Genomic DNA, 14166 nt, shown 5'->3' on the forward strand with positions numbered 1-14166 from the left:
GTGAGGCCCGTTGTGTAAATAATGTTTATACAGTGGTACCTCTAGATACGAACGGGATCCGTTCCGGAGCCCCTTTCGTATCTAGAAGTAAACGTAACTAGCGACAGCGCGTCTGCGCACGCACGCGTCGCTTTTCGCTGCTTCTGCGCATGCACGTAACATCATTTTGAGCATCTGCGCATGTGCAAGGGGCGAAACCCAGAAGTAACGCGCTCCGTTACTTCTGGGTTGCCGAGGAGTGCAACTCGAACGCGCTCAACTCGAAGCGTCTTCAACCCGAGGTATGACTGTTTAGCTAGACATTTTGGGGAAAGTTTCATTCATTGCTACTACGATCTGAATAAAGAGCATGAAATTCACACTCGACTCCAGGTATATTTCACCCGCCTTCTGCCCTAACATCAAGCCACCGTCCCTTCCGATTCTGCAGCTCTGCTTGTGTGCACACCCGATACTTGCTGTGTTTTAAGAACCTTAAGGTCAAATTCTCAGTTTGTTCAGCTAGAGAAGGTGAAAGTCAGTTGATGGTTGCTTTGTTTACATGGGTGTTTGCTTGCTTGTTAATAAAACAGCTCACCTTCCCAATTTCCACACGGAATCTGTGACTTCATGTTGAAGGCAACATATTGTGGGAAGGGATTATGGGATATTTCAGGGCTGTGCATACTTTATCCTCCCTCTCACGGTGAAGGTTCAATTTCCCTCTGCTGTTGTGCAACGGCTTCATCTTCAGGCATCATGACCTGACTGGTCCCTTCGAACTCTACAATTCTATGATATTTTTGGTTTCTCCTCTTCCCCTCTCTGACTTCACAGAAATCCCGGGTTGTGATGCGGCAGTAGAAATCCTCCAGTGTCGACTGCATGAGGACAGCCTTTCATTTTTATATATCCGGGAAATTACATTCCCCGGGATCATTTTGAACAATTTATTCAGTGTTGGAGAATGAGCAGAATGTCTGAACCTGAACCTTTCAAGGGAGCCCAAGATTCTGGGACCAAGATTCCCAGAGATAGCACCCCCTTAGCCAGGGGGTTCTTCCCAGGGGTCCTGCCCCCCAATGCCAGCACACAGTTACACATTTTCCAAAGCAACTACAGTAGTACCTCAGGTTAAGTACTTAATTCATTCCGGAGGTCCGTACTTAACCTGAAACTGTTCTTAACCTGAAGCACCACTTTAGCTAATGGGGCCTCCTGCTGCTGCCGCGCCGTCGGAGCACAATTTCTGTTCTCATCCTGAAGCAAAGTTCTTAACCTGAAGCAATATTTCTGGGTTACCGGAGTCTGTAACCTGAAGCGTATGTAACCTGAAGCGTATGTAACCCGAGGTACCACTGTACTCTATTCCAAACTTACAATTGGAAAGCGTGGTGCTGGTGGTCAACAAAAGAAGTTTAGCGGCTCTCTGAAGGCAAATCTTTAAAAATGTAATATACAAACCGACAACTGGGAAACACTGGCCTGCCAGCACTCCAGTTGGAGAACAGCCTTACCAAAGGTGCCATGGGCTTTGAAGACGCTCGAACTCAGGACGAAGGGGAGAAACGTGTTAAGAGGAAGGCACGCTTGGCAAACCCTCACCGTGATCAACTCCCAGCCGGAAACCTATGTCCCCACTGTGGAAGGACATGTGGATCCAGAATTGGCCTCCACAGTCACTTACGGACTCACTGTTAAGACCGTGTTTATGGAAGACAATTTTACTCGGCTATGGGTGATCGCCAAAGAAGAAGAAGATAGGTCTTGAACCAGGTGGGAACTGATAGTAAGACAAGGGAGTCTTGGCTTTGAGGGCCGCTCATGTAAGACTCTTCATTTCTGAGGAAGGATGTGCTTGGGAGAAGGGTAGTCAGAGCTAGGTGGAATATAAGAGCTCAGGGGCAGCAACTACTGTATTCTTCTCCCTGGACAGTGATTCAGGGTCCTGAGAGACTAGTAACTGATCAGTCTTCTTCTCCAGCATGTCTGCCTCAGACTAACTTCTACCTTCCTCTGGAGCATTAATGGTGGATGTTTTATTGTGCTTTTAATATTTTGTTGAGAGCTACCCAGAGTTGCTGGGGCAACCCAGTCAGATGGGTGGCATATAAATTGTTGTTGTTGTTGTTGAAATTCTTATACACTGTTTGGATTAAATGCTCATGTGAAATACAGCATTAGGGCTGGTTTGAAGGGAGTTAACAGTGAGGGGGCCTAAAACAAAGCATGAAGCATGATTAAGCTATACATCAAAGACTGGGAGATTCTCCACTTCTGAGAGGTTTCCATTTCGTCTCATGGCTTTTCTTCTTCGTCATAAAGATGTGTGCTGTTGCTTTTAGATATAATGAAACTGAGGTGGAATCTACACATGTATTTTTAAAAGATGCTGTGAAAATGCTTTTTAAAAAGTTTTGAAAAATATATCAAATTTGCCATAGCTCACTGTCGCCATCTAGTGTCACATTTGTATATTGCATTTTACAACACAAAACCTTTTATTTGCAGCTGTATAGCTGAGTCCTGGGTCTCACTAAGGAGATTAACCTGCAACTAGTTTCCTAGATACAATGTATTTTTTAGGAACATAGGGCCTTATATTGAGCCAGAACACTGGTCCATCTAGCTGGGATCTTTTGCTCACAAAATAGATGCTCTGACCACTGAGACAAGGCCCTTCATAAGGAAGAACATTCAGTCCTGAGAGTCTCACCGGCAGTTTGAAGTTGCAGGGCCCAGACAGATTTACAATTTTACTAGGCCCCTGTCTCGTCACGAAGGCTAATTATAGCTATACTCTAAGCAGCTGTAAAAAATAATAATAACAATTTGCAAATGAAACTAGGCCACAACTCTTCATTGTGATGACTTTCCTCCTTTGTCTGTTGCGTCCCCTGCAAGCTTGCTCCAGGTAGTTTTTGAAATCCACCCAAGCCCAGTTTATTTTTAGCAATAGGATATAGCGGGAAAGACGATGGCTGTGACCACATATTTGAACAGAGCTATGTATAACCCTGGTGGTGTGCTTCTGGATAAAGTCCTTGCCGTGGGATCCCTTATCTTATCAGAAGCCTACGAAAGCACCAAGATAGCAGCTCAGGAGAGAGTGGGGTATTTGTCACCCTACTTTGTCCTGATCAGCTGATTTCAAACTTTGCATCCACTTCAAAGTGACATGACTAGAAGCCCCAGTCTCCCGGCCATCACCTGAGCCTCGCTTTGCAACACGCAACATGCCCTGGGAGCATCAGAAAGAAGGAAAATACGGTGTTGTGTAAACGGAGCTTCACAATGGTCAGCATTGTTGACTCTGGCAATTTGCCCCGGTCCAGGATGATCTCACAACCCTGCCCCCTTTGGCTTGCTTCCGTAGCTCTGTAATGATGTCTTTTTTTTTGACTTGGGCAGAGAGCTCCGAAAGGAACACTGTCTTCATTGTGTGGTCCTCGCTCACTTCACCGCCACGTTGAGCCGGCAACTCTCTATCGGCATCGCACAGCAATGGCACAAACCGCTGTGTAGCTCTCCTGCGGACTGAAAGAACAACAGAGACAAAAGGGAGCTGTATGAGAAAAGAACAAGAGTGCTCTTGCCCAGGAGAAGTTCCCCATGGATTAATAATAATAATAATACCGTATTTTTTGCTCTATAAGACTGACTTTTCCCCTCCTAAAAAGTAAGGGGAAATGTGTGTGCGTCTTATGGAACAAATGCAGGCTGCGCAGCTATCCCAGAAGCCAGAACAGCAAGAGGGATTGCTGCTTTCACTGCGCAGCGATCACTCTTGCTGTTCTGGCTTCTGAGATTCAGAATTATTTTTTTCTTGTTTTCCTCCTCCAAAAACTTGTGGTCTGGTGTGTCTTATAGAGCAAAAAATATAGCAATTTTTTATTTATACCCCACCCTTTCCAGTTTAAAAACCGGGCTCAGGGCGGCTAACAGCAAATATAAAGGTAAAAGGTAAAGGTACCCCTGCCCGTACGGGCCAGTCTTGCCAGACTCTAGGGTTGTGCGCCCATCTCACTCAAGAGGCCGGGGGCCAGCGCTGTCTGGAGACACTTCCGGGTCACGTGGCCAGCGTGACATCGCTGCTCTGGCGAGCCAGCACAGCACACGGAAACGCCGTTTACCTTCCCGCCAGTAAGCGGTCCCTATTTATCTACTTGCACCCGGGGGTGCTTTCGAACTGCTAGGTTGGCAGACGCTGGGACCGAACGACGGGAGCGCACCCCAAATATACGGGAGCACACCCCAAATATACAGCAAATATAAAACATTGATTAAAATGGGACTTAAAAACAGCATAGAATACAACATAAATGCAGCATCAATATCAATAAAATTCAAAATTCAGGGGTCATTTGGGGGGTGGGAACCCCAGTCAGTAGACATCAAATGATCCCCAGGGCTAACTGGCCAAATTGTTCCTACTAGGGCCAACGAGGGGACCAGGGATGAGTTTAAATGTGGGGTCCCAGAATGGTTTCTTCATAGAAAAGGAAAGGGAAAAGGGGAATAGAGGATCGGGCTAATTCAAATTAAAGGCCAAGCAGAATAGCTCTGTCTTAGGGATTAGACCCTAAACCAGCGTTTCCACCAAGTACTGACAGGGAGAAGAAGGTCCACTTTTGGCTCCCCCTTTGGACAGAAGCCAGAAGGATAGCAAAAGCAGAAATTTAGTCAGCTCTTCAGCCGGGACGCCAGATGCTGCTATAACAATTGCTGTGCTTCGTTCCTTTCTCCCTGTTCCACCCCCCATAAAATAAGAATTAAAAGCAGACCCCGGGGCTCCTATGCTTTGAATTAAATTAAAAGAGGACATTTCTGCAGGTGAAGCTTTTCTCAACCCTCCAGAACAGGGGTAGGCAACCTAAGGCCCATGGGCCACAAGCAGCCCATGGGGGTCATTTAACTGGCCCACGAGCCGCCCCCGAACCAAGCCGCCCGCTCGGCAAGTCCTCGTGTGCTGTCTAAACCGGTGCGGCGCAGGGACTCGCTTCCACAGTGCCAAAAATTGCGTCTGCACATGCTCAGATGCCGGAAATCGCATCTGCGCAGACACTGGAAATTGCGGCAGCGCACGCATCTGGTCCACAGAAGGATCTCTGCTGGAGTGAACCAGTGTAGTCATAGGTATATCAGTACTCAAACCTGAAATGTTAAATTATGTTATTAGTGTTATTGCGGTTTTTGTTGTATGTGTTTTTGTGTGGTTGTTGTTTGTATTGAAAAAGGATTAAATAATAATAATAAAAAAACCCCGGCCCAGGTGAGGTAAGCCTTGCCGACCCCTGTTCCAGAACAATCCGCAGGAATCTCCTTGCAGCCAATTGTGCTTCCTTTCTCGGTCCTCTCAAAACAGAGTCTACATGCCAAGTCTTCCCCCCCGAAGGAGCAGGCACAGCGATTGCATAGCCTCCAACATTTCTCCAGTTAAAATAAGGATGTCCTGTTCCATAATGATAATTTTACTATTCACACCCCACACATCTTACTGGGTTGCTCCAGCCACTCTGGGGAGCTCCCAACATATTGTTGTTGTTTAATCGTTTAGTTGTGTCCAACTCTTCGTGACCCCATTGACCAGAGCATGCCAGGCACTCCTGTCTTCCACTGCCTCCCGCAGTTTGGTCAAACTCATGCTGGTCGCTTTGAGAACACTGTCCAACCATCTTGCCCTCTGTCGTCCCCTTCTCCTTGTGCCTTCCATCTTTCCCAACATCAGGGTCTTTTCCAGGGAGTCTTCTCTTCTCATGAGGTGGCCAAAGTATTGGAGCCTCACCTTCAGGATCTGTCCTTCCAGTGAGCACTCAGGGCTGATTTCCTTAAGAATGGATAGGTTTGATCTTCTTGCAGTCCATGGGACTCTCAAGAGTCTCCTCCAGCACCATAATTCAAAAGCATCCATTCTTCGGCGATCAGCCTTCTTTATTGTCCAGCTCTCACTTCCATACATCACTACTGGGAAAACCATAGCTTTAACTATGCGGACCTTTGTTGGCAAGGTGATGTCTCTGCTTTAACATAATAAAACATTAAACATTGGGGGGGGGGGGATTGTGTCTGGATTTTCACTTCTTTGGAATATGGCAGCCCTATGGAATCACCAACTAGAAACCTGCTCCTTCGGAGAGAAGTTCAACTTCTCCCAGAACAGGGCAAAGCAAAGTAGGCAAGTTTGGGTGGAGGAGGGGGCGGCAGTCCCACAGATCTTCTCCATGCATCCAGCGAACGAACAGGACGGCACTTGCGAAAAGGGCTAACGTTTGCCTCCAGTTCTGAAGATCTAATCAGTATAACTTGGTGCCTTGTTTTAAATACACAGTTGTTGAGATTCAGGAAATTGAAGGAGGAGCTGCCCACTCACCTGTTCAGGCCAAAGGTTAGCCCTGGAAGGGAGGAGAGGCAAGATGACTCCTTGCTCCACCTCAACGCTGCTTTAATTATGGGGACGAAATGAGTGTTACTGGACAGGGCCAGCCCAACATCTTTGCCTGCTGAGGCTAGGGCCAGCCCTGTCATGTGGCAGCATGCAGCTACTGCCTCAGGTGGCAGAAGATGGGAGGCGGGGTGGGCGCAGCAACAGATCGGAAGACTGCCTGCCTGTTTTCCTAAGCTACCGGCAGCCATTAGGAAGGTGCCGTTCCATTGCTGGTGTCAAAATAATATTTAACTCCCAACATAATGAAAGGATAATAGGAAGGTTACCTGTCACCGTGTCATGACTAGAACATTCTGTTCTAACTTCTCCAGATGTGCAGAGAACCTGACTCATGAATTCCTTTTCAAGGGATAGAAGGAGAAGAGAGAGAGAGAGAGAGAGAGAGAGAGAGAGAGAATATTGTAACAAAAGCTGTGAGCCACCTCCACTCTCTGCAAGATTCCTGGGGGGTCCGGACACTCACCAGAGTCTGTGTTCCTTTGGAGAATTGAGACACTGCAGAGACTGTTATAGTTTTAAGAAATGTGGTTTATTCACCTATTTACACCTTCAGTCTCCATGGAGGAAGTCCAGATCTTACAGCATGGCCATTTCAAGAGGGGCTTCTCCCCCACAGCAGTGCAGCCCTGCTGTGTCCAAGGCATCTCACCCAGCCAGCCTTCAGCCAGCCTGCCCAAGATGGATCCCATTCTTTCTTCCTCCTCCTTCTTCTCAGAATACCTTGCTAAAAACTCTCTTTTCTTGTCACTTCAAACACAGACTCCATCACCTTGGCAACACCTGCCTCCCCAGGCCAAAGGATTCCTCTCGGATGGCCCATCAACCTCTTTTGTCATGGTAACAGAGTTGCTCTTCCTTTTTTTTTTTTAAAATAATTTTTTTATTAATTTTCCAACATAAATAAAAAACAATACAATAGACAATACATAAACACACAAACATATAAACACGTATAATTTCACAACCTCTTTTTCATAAACCTTACTTCCCCGACTTCCCCATACCTCCCCCTTCTGCATCCCTGTTTCAAAGTTTCTTCAGCAACCCCTCATTTCAATTGACTGATTACTCATTTTCTTTCTTTTTCCCCCTTTTCCTCTCTTACTTAATCAATTTACAGCTGTAATTCTATATTTTCTTAACCTTGACATTTTAGCACTCATCAATTTTACAACAATTCTTAAGATAAACTTTGAATTTCTTCCAATCTTCATCCACCGTCTCTTTTCCTTGGTCTCGGATTCTGCCGGTCATCTCTGCCAATCCCATGTAGTCAATCACTTTTGTCTGCCATTCTTCCAGCGTGGGTAGTTCTTGTGTCTTCCAATACAGAGTTGCTCTTCCAGCTAGGCCAACCAGGCTGGTTTGCAGAAGCCAGCCCAAGGATTCCTTGTCTGGCACAGTCCTGCAGCTTGTACTTCCATTCATATCCCAATTCATCAAAATCCTACCATTTTTTAATTTCTAGGTTTTAGCGGTGTGTGGGTGTGTGTATTCAGGCAACATTTATACAGTGCTTTTTTCGGGGGGGGGGACGTAGGGGTACGCATACCCCTAAACATTTTGTGAATTTAACAGAAGACACTAAAAAAAATTAGTTTCTTCTCTAGCAGAGTGAATCTTCACTTCCATTGCTACCCCCAATGGCAGCCTCATTTCCTGCCATGGTGTTTCCTGAGTCTCAGACGGAATGAGAGTACAGTGGTACCTCGGGTTACATACGCTTCAGGTTACAGACTCTGCTAACCCAGAAATAGTGCTTCAGGTTAAGAACTTTGCTTCAGGGTGAGAACAGAAATCGTGCTCCGGCGGCGCGGCAGCAGCAGGAGGCCCCATTAGCTAAAGTGGTGCTTCAGGTTAAGACCAGTTTCAGGTTAAGTACGGACCTCCGGAACAAATTAAGTACTTAACCCAAGGTACCACTTTAAAAAACATTTTTTAAAGAAAAAAAGCACTGCATTTTTGCCTGTTTTCCAAGAAACACCCATTGCCTCCTGGGTGCACCAGCCCTGACCCCATTCTTTCCTGGGCCAGATGTTGGATGGCTGGTATTTATTTGACGGACAGCTGCTGTATACGGAACCTGCCATAAGAATGGGTGGGAAGGCAAGCCAAGGTGAACTGCTTGCCGAAGGAACTTGAAGCAGCTTCCTTACAGAGCCAGTTCTGTTACTAGCCAAATTCTCCCTGGTCTAATCTGGAATCCATTTGCTTAAATCAAAATAATTTAGATAATATCGCTTGGGTGTTGAAACTTACCGCTTATCTTATATTGTGAAACTCAGATGTATCAGATGTCAAAAAATCCACCCACACTTTCTGTACCGGACTTCTTTTAACTTTTCAACTGGGCAGCACGGAGACTTCTTATTATGGGATTAGCACTTTGGGGCTTTTCCTATTGACTCGATGCTGCAGTGCTCAAAAGAGACATTGCAGAGCTGGGAAAGGTACAGAACAGGGCAACTGAAATGATCAAGAGTCTGCCGTATTCATGGGGAGGGGGGTTAATTTAGAAAAAAAGACAACAAGAAGAAGAGTTTGGATTTGATATCCTGCTTTATCACTACCCGAAGGAGTCTCGAAGTGGAGTACCCGAAGTGGCTAACATTCTCCTTTCCCTTCCTCCCCCACAACAAACACTCTGTGAGGTGAGAGGGGCTGAGAGACTTCAGAGAAGTGTGACTAGCCCAAGGTCACCCAGCAGCTGCATGTGGAGGAGCGGGGACGCGAACCCCGTTCCCCAGATTACGAGACTACCGCTCTTAACCACTACACCACACTGGCTCTCAGTGCAAGGCCTGATAGAGGTGTATAGAATTATGCATGGTGTGAAGAACCAAGGAAATAAGTCACTATAAAACCTTTAGAAGGCAGCCCTGCATAGGGAAGTCTTTAAATGTTTAATGTTTAATTTTGTTTTTATATATGTTGAAAACCACCCAGAATGTCTGGGGCAACTTAGATGGGTGGGATATAAATAGTAAAGTTGTTGTTGTTGTTGTTGAATTGTTCGTCCCTATCTTCATCAGAGAAATGTTGGAGGGTATGAGATAGGGAAAAGGAAGGAGCAGGACAGGAACTGAGTGATGGCACAGTGGATTGTTTCACCAAGGCAGGCCAGGCAAGACACAGTTTTAATGCCTCTTGTGTTTTGGGGGGACAAGGGGCGGCCAGGTTTGGAGGACTTCCTAGTCCTGAACAGGATAACTGTACCTCTGAAGGACCAGGTGCGCAGCCTGGAAGTCATTTTGGACTCACAGCTGTCCATGGAGGCACAGGTCAATTCTGTGTCCAGGGCAGCTGTCTACCAGCTCCATCTGGTCCGCAGGCTGAGACCCTACCTGCCTGCGGACTGTCTCGCCAGAGTGGTGCACGCTCTAGTGATCTCCCGCTTGGACTACTGCAATGTGCTCTACGTGGGGCTGCCTTTGAAGGTGACCCGGAAACTACAACTAATCCAGAATGCGGCAGCTAGACTGGTGACTGGGAGCAGCCGCCGAGACCATATAACACCGGTTCTGAAAGACCTACATTGGCTCCCAGTACGTTTCCGAGCACAATTCAAAGTGTTGGTGCTGACCTTTAAAGCCCTAAACGGCCTCGGCCCAGCAGGGCCAGCCCAGGGCCACTGGGATGCAAAAATCCGCCCAGCACCCCCAAATTTAGTTTAGCCGCCCCCAAATTAACTTTTATTCAGCTTTTGGGGGGGAGGGGGGAATCGCTCAACTGTAACAACTCATCAGGAATATTTAACACTATGGAATAAGAGTGGCTGGGGAAGCCCAGCCAGATGGGCGGGGTATAAATAATAATTTTTAAGGGGGAGGGGTGGAGACTTTCGCTCCATTGCTTTTCACTGCCACCGATTGAGAGGGACCAGTATGCAGTAGGTATACATTTGGCACCCCATAGAATTCAGCGCCTGCACCCCCAGGTAAAGGCGGCCCTGCAGCCCAGTATGCCTGAAGGAGCATCTCCATCCCCATCGTTCAGCCCGGACACTGAGGTCCAGCTCCGAGGGCCTTCTGGCAGTTCCCTCCCAGCGAGAAGTGAGGTTACAGGGAACCAGGCAGAGGGCCTTCTCGGTAGTGGCGCCCGCCCTGTGGAATGCCCTCCTGTTAGATGTCAAGGAAATAAACAAGTATCTGACTTTTAGAAGACATCTGAAGGCAGCCCTGTTTCGGGAAGTTTTTAATGTTTGAAGTTTTATTCTGTTTTTAGTGTTCTGTTGGGAGCCAGATGGGCGGAGTATAAATAATAAATTTTGTTGTTGTTGTTATTGCTGCTGCTGTTGCTGTTGTTGTTCTCCCTTGCCAATAAGCATTTTCCATTTTGGATGGTACCTATCAGTCCGCAGTGGAGAAAGAATGCATAAGGCTTTACTCAGATGCTTAAAAAGAGAAAGCCCTCCAAGGACTGCGTCCCTTCAGAATGTTTACAAGCATAAATGCACGTCTGGAACATTGAGGCAGGGAGCGGGGGAGGCTGAATGGGGAAATGGCTGCTTGGGGAGATGAAAAATAAAATCAAAACAATATTCAAAAACTGAGCTCTTTCACAATCAGCTTCTTTCAGGGGAGAATGTCGTTCTGATTCCTCTGCCCCACCCCAGGTAGACTGGAAGATTCATTGTCAAAATTATGCAGAGTTAAGATTGTCTACCTACAACGGCACTTCAAAACATAGCAGCGGGGAAAGTTCTATCCTGGGAAATATTTTCTGGCTAGTCACGGAAAGGGCCTTTAAGAAAGGATCTGTAGGTACTTCATGCTCTCACCAGTTCCCAGCTAGGTATTTTTAGTTCAGTTGGCACACACACAATGACACCCACACAGGACCTGATCTCTGGCCCGATTTAAGGGCCTAGCTAAGTTCAAAGCCGCAAGCACCCACACAAATTTCACCTGTGCACTTCTCTCACGCTCTGAGGCCAAGTTTTCACAAACATCATTTGAGATGGTAAAACTATTAACAGGTTGTACTTCCAACTCAATGGGCCACACATTACTGTATTTTTTGCTCTATAAGACTCACTTTTCCCCTCCTAAAAAGTAAGGGGAAAATGTGTGTGCATCTTATGGAGTGAATGCAGGCTGCGCAGCTATCCCAGAAGCCAGAACAGCAAGAGGGATTGCTGCTTTCACTGCGCAGCGATCCCTCTTGCTGTTCTGACTTCTGAGATTCAGAATATTTTTTTTCTTGTTTTCCTCCTCCAAAAACTAGGTGCGTCTTGTGGTCTGGTGCGTCTTATAGAGCGAAAAATGTGGTAATTAAGCCCTTCTCATAGAAAACTAACACATCAGGAAGAAAGCTATACCCTTCCCCCTGACATCTAGTCTTCTGTGTGCAAGGAATTTCAAATAATAATTATTTTAATCTGTAGGAGCATGAAATCATGTGAGCCTCCGCTATCCCCCGCCTCATCTTGCTACAACGTGGGCTAGAAGAACACAAAATTCGGGGGCTGTGTTTGGAATGCTTGGGTGTCTTGAAGTAAATAAATCCACGAATCTGCAGAAACAGGTAGGATCAAGATTAAGAGTCCCTCTGTGTCTCCCAAAAGTCACATCAGAAGAAACAACTGATGCTCTCTGTTGCACAAGGATAAGGAGGATAAATAGGACTGTTTGCAGGTGAAGTTAGCAAAGCGAAATACTTTGCTGCCACCTACTGGGGATAATTCTGTTTACTTGATATAGTGTGGACATTTGGGTTTTCCTCTACATGGGAGTTTAACGTGGATTTGAAGTTGCTTGTGTCTCAAACGGAGAGCCGCCTCACCCCCAATTAATTAAGATTTTCCTGGTCCGCAGATAATCCAATAAGGGAAGACAATCCAATATATGGTATCTGAACATGTATGCACTGAAGCACATGGCGTGTGGGGTTATGTTTTACCTGTGCACTGACATTTCCCTGGGTGCCATCAAGGTAGTGCCACTCTATTTTGCCTTGGTCAAGCCACACCTGCAATGCTGTGTCCAATTCTGGGCACCACAATTTAAGAAGGATGTTACCAAGCTGGAACAAGGGGAACCAAGATGACTGAGGGTCTGCAAACAAAGCCTTATGAAGAATGGTTGAAAGAGCTGGGTATGTTCAGCCTGGAAAAGAGACTGAGTGGAGATATGATAGCCATCTTCAGATATCTCAAGGGCTGTAATGTGGAGGATGGAACAAGCTTGTTTTCTTCTGCTCTGGAGGGTAGGAATCGAAAGCTACAAGAAAGGAGATTCCAACTAAATATGAGGAAGAACATTCTGACAGTGAGTGCTGTTCGGTGGTGGAACGGTCTCTCACAGGAGGTTGTGGACTTTCCTTCCTTGGAGCTTGGAAGCAGAGGCACAGATGCTTCCGTTGAGATTCCTGCATCACAGGAGTTTGGACTAGATGACCCTCGGGGTCCCTTCCAACTACAGTACCCCTAAACAGGAAAGTTTTCCACTCAAAAATAACAGCCACCGTCGAATCCCCCTGTAAACGAATCACAAGGAGCGCTAAATAAGCAGGTTATCTGGAGGTGATCAAAGTTTACAGAAGAGAGCTACTGCCTTTGCCAACACACACACTTGTTGCAAGCAGAACCTGGCATGCAAAATTACTAATATAGGCATGATAACTGAAGTACCATGAGGAATGTTATTGTGCCAACCTGTTTGGCACAAACATAACAGGCGAAGGAGGCAGAGAGGACTCTATGTACCTGGTGGTTATGTGTATTGGACAGCCTTCAGTCATCAGCAAAACCATTTTCTCTCTACGTCGTAAACCTTAAGAGAATGGTGAAGACAGCAGCCATTTCCACGCCATCACTGATTTTGGGTGGGATTCAACCACATAACAGCAAAGTCAGATTCCACAACAAACCCACCTCCCAAGAAAACCAGACTTTTTGCAGACCCTTTTGTGGACCGGTGTCAGACCTTGACACCTCAAATTTCAGTGGCCTGTTCGAGGCCAAAATCCAGAACCCCAAAAGTCTTCTGCTGCCACGAGCCAGCTGACTCTCAAAGTAGCACAGCAGCAGAAGACTCTTTCCTTGAAGTGTGCAGTACAGTGGTATCTCGGGTTACAGACGCTTTAGGTTACAGACTCTGCTAACCCAGAAATAGTACCTCGGGTTAAGAATTTTGCTTCAGGGTGAGAACATAAATCGTGTGGTGGTGGCGCAGCGGCACCACGAGGCCCCATTAGCTAAAGTGGCACCTCAGGTTAAGAACAGTTTCAGGTTAAGAACAGACGTCCAGAACAAATTAAGTTCTTAACCCGAGGTACCACTGTATAATTTAACTTTGAAACTGGCATAGCTGAGACAGAACACAGAACTGAACCTCAACGTTTAGCAATATTTCTTCTCTCTCTTCCTGTTCAGTTCTGATCCAGACATTAACTTAACATGATTTAATAACTGGCTCAGTTACTTTGAACATATTCAGATACACATTGGTGTCATTAGCCATTATTCTTGTGGATTTCAGTCCTATGGGAATGACTGTAATGATGAATATTTAACTAGAGAACTTTTTTAATTCGTAAAACATGCGGACGGATCCAAAGGACCATGTTTCTTCTGCCATGATCCTAAAAAGACTCCTCCCTGAACAGGGTTTGTTGAAGCCTGGGAACTTGCAGTTGGAAGGGGAAATTGGAGAAGCCCACATAATTGCTTAGGCAAATGCCTGGTGATCACTGGATCTTGGCTGTTTTCACACACTAACACCACATCCTGTAGAATTCCA

Source organism: Podarcis muralis, chromosome 6, assembly GCF_964188315.1.
Source record: "Podarcis muralis chromosome 6, rPodMur119.hap1.1, whole genome shotgun sequence".
NCBI lineage: Eukaryota > Metazoa > Chordata > Lepidosauria > Squamata > Lacertidae > Podarcis > Podarcis muralis.